Below are 2,884 nucleotides of genomic sequence, written 5' to 3'. Positions count from 1 at the left end.
TGGCTTATGTCTATTCTCTCTTCTGATAGTCAGCTTCCCCCTGTAGTTTGTATCACTGTTTCTGCTGGCAAGATGGACGCCCTGGGCCAGGCATTCCTTTCGGTGGCAGTTCTTTCGAGTTTTTTGTGGGTTGCCTGTGCAAACTGGAAGTTTTCCTTTATCGTGTCTTTGAACCGCTTTTTTGACCTTCCGAGATTTTATTTGCCACTTGCGAGTTCGCCGTGCAGCAGCTGTTTGGGCATTCGAAGGTCTTCCATGCGGATGACATATCCGACCCATCTCAGTTGGGCTTTGACGAGCATGCTTTCTATGCTTTGTGAGCTTAATCGATTGAGGATCTCAATAGTGCGGTCTTGCCACCGGGTGCCGAATATGGTGCGGAGAGCCCTTTGGTGGAACAGCTCTAATTTGTTGATGTGCTTCCTGTAGAGTGTCCAGGTCTCCGAACCGTTGAGGAGGGTGGAGAGCCACAACAGCTTTGTACTCTTTGATTTTTGTTGACAGCCGGAAATTGTGCTGTTTTAGTACCTTGTTTTTCAGTCTACCGAGAGCTTGGCTGACTTTGCTGATTCTTGAATCAATTTCCTGATCGATGGAGCCGTCTGCAGAGATGATACTTCCAAGATTCTTGTACCACCTTGTGTAATGACCCTCATCCACCCCCCTTTCTTTTTATTGTTTCACCCGCCACCAAAGAGATTAAAAAGTTCTAAACTCCTTGCCCGCCACCCACATTTTTCCATAGCATCAGCTTTCTCATCCCCAGCCGAAAAGGTATGAGCCAATGTGGGTGGTTGACGGTACTCCTGTATGGTTTGCTCCTCCTTTCATATCAAACAGCTTTGCCCTTATCTCTCCTATTTCTCTTATTGTATGTTACTCTTCAATAGTAACACTTCTAATCTATATGACCTATTTGTGTTACAAGTGCCGTAAAGTAGGCTAGAACTCTTTACTATCACAATACAAGACTGTACAGCTAAGATGACTTTACTAAATTAATATCAAACTGCACGACGTAGATTGATCTAATTACAGCCATTGCTCATTGAACAGAACACTACCACCCGCTCTCTCGGACGTCCGTGCAATAGTGATATAGCGTGGACTCTGTGCATGACAATTTAGCGGATTCAAAGATCCGCCGACGAGAGAAAGGTAAGGTTAGATTTAATGCAAAAAAATGTCTTCAATAAATCAAACTTGTTCTTATCAAATTATACAATTTAAAAGGTACTTGAAATTGTTTATTACAGCCGTATTGTTTCATAATGAGAGCAGTAATAAAAAATATTTTCATCGTAATTTGGGGAAACTCAACTAAAAATCTCCCTTTGCACTAAATTTAGGCGCGTTGAAATACTTTATTGTTGATTTATTTTCAAGCGGAAGGAAAAATATAACACTTTTTGCGGTAACAATAATATTAGAATGATTATTTCCCTTTGCGTTTTTTCTTTGCTTCTTCTTTTGTGTGTGTGTATTCAAGTCTTGCTTCCCTTGCTGGAACTGCGGGGTTTCCCGAAATCTACAACAATGAAGAGTTGTAAAACAAGAAAAAACAAAAAAAGATATGAATCCTACAGGTATGTGAAGTCCCATGAAACAGCAATTGAAGAAAAGCTACTTTACTCCCAATTAAGACCCTTTGTTTGCAACTGTCTGTGACATTTGGGATGAAATGACAGATAATTATGTCCAAAATTTACTACACGTAGGCCTACAGCCGATGCTCAAAGGGTTCGTGCACTACACACAACCAATAGCTCCGAAGCAATTAAACAATGAGCACATTTAATGTTAAGTCCAAGTTTTGCGTGGTATTTGTGATTGCTTGGTTTTCCGTTTTGACTGAAGGATATACATGTACCAGGTGCGGTTCGTCCATAGAGCATGGTCGTGCAGTGCCGCTCAAAATTTTTTATTGTTCTTTTACCTAAAGCACCCACAATAATAAAATAAAAGAAGCCAGAGACAAACACTAGTCAAATATTATATCAAAACAAGGCTTGCTGGCTCTGTAACTGTCATTTATGTGTCTAAAGTGCCGTAAAACATCTACATGTACTATGCCATGCCAAAGCCTACGCGCTCTAACTAAACGTAATAGGAGATTCAACAGTGGTAACCTGACCTATAAATCGCTCTTTGGGATAATCCAAGCGATGACGACACTCGTAGCGAGTTTGTCGGTACATTAATATTAATAAGTCGGCACATCTCAAATGTGCTCCTGCCGAATAGACCCGCAATAAAACCCACAGAAGGCAGTCTAAAAATAAACGCCATATACTGTACACCATTCTATGCCAAAATTATCTGAGCCCCGGAGCAATCCAGCAGAATGCTCAAGTGAATTCTGATTGGTTCATTGTCTTGCCACTAGGCTATTTTAAGTGACTCTGTGACCGGGAACCTGAGGGAGGTGAACGTGACATACTCAAGTCATCGTCCTATGATTTGTGTCTTTGAATGGTTTTGTTGTGGAGAGGTGAAAGTTATTACTTGAGTGTTCAGTTCTAATACAGGATGTTAAGCTAACAAAGAGATTTAGTTCTAGAAATCAAAGTGACAAGTAAAAGGAATGAAAATAAAGCACGAGCTCCTCCCTCACCAACCCAGAGATCCTAAAACTATACACCATCCCATTTACTGTGCCCTTGACTATCTTCAGCCTGTGATAGCTTAATTAATTGTGCACGCCCACTTTTTAGCCCCACGAGCCGCCCCTGACATGTACATTCATTGGATATGCAATATGTCCATTCTATCACTACTAAAGCTCCTCAATACACGCGCAAAGACATTGTTTACGTTTCTTAGATGCCGCACTATTTTGCCAAGCCTGATTTTCTAAAGGGCAGTTTTGAGCGGCCATATCTCG

This window comes from Aplysia californica, unplaced genomic scaffold, assembly GCF_000002075.1.
Source record: "Aplysia californica isolate F4 #8 unplaced genomic scaffold, AplCal3.0 scaffold00176, whole genome shotgun sequence".
NCBI lineage: Eukaryota > Metazoa > Mollusca > Gastropoda > Aplysiida > Aplysiidae > Aplysia > Aplysia californica.
This window is presented reverse-complemented; position numbering follows the sequence as displayed.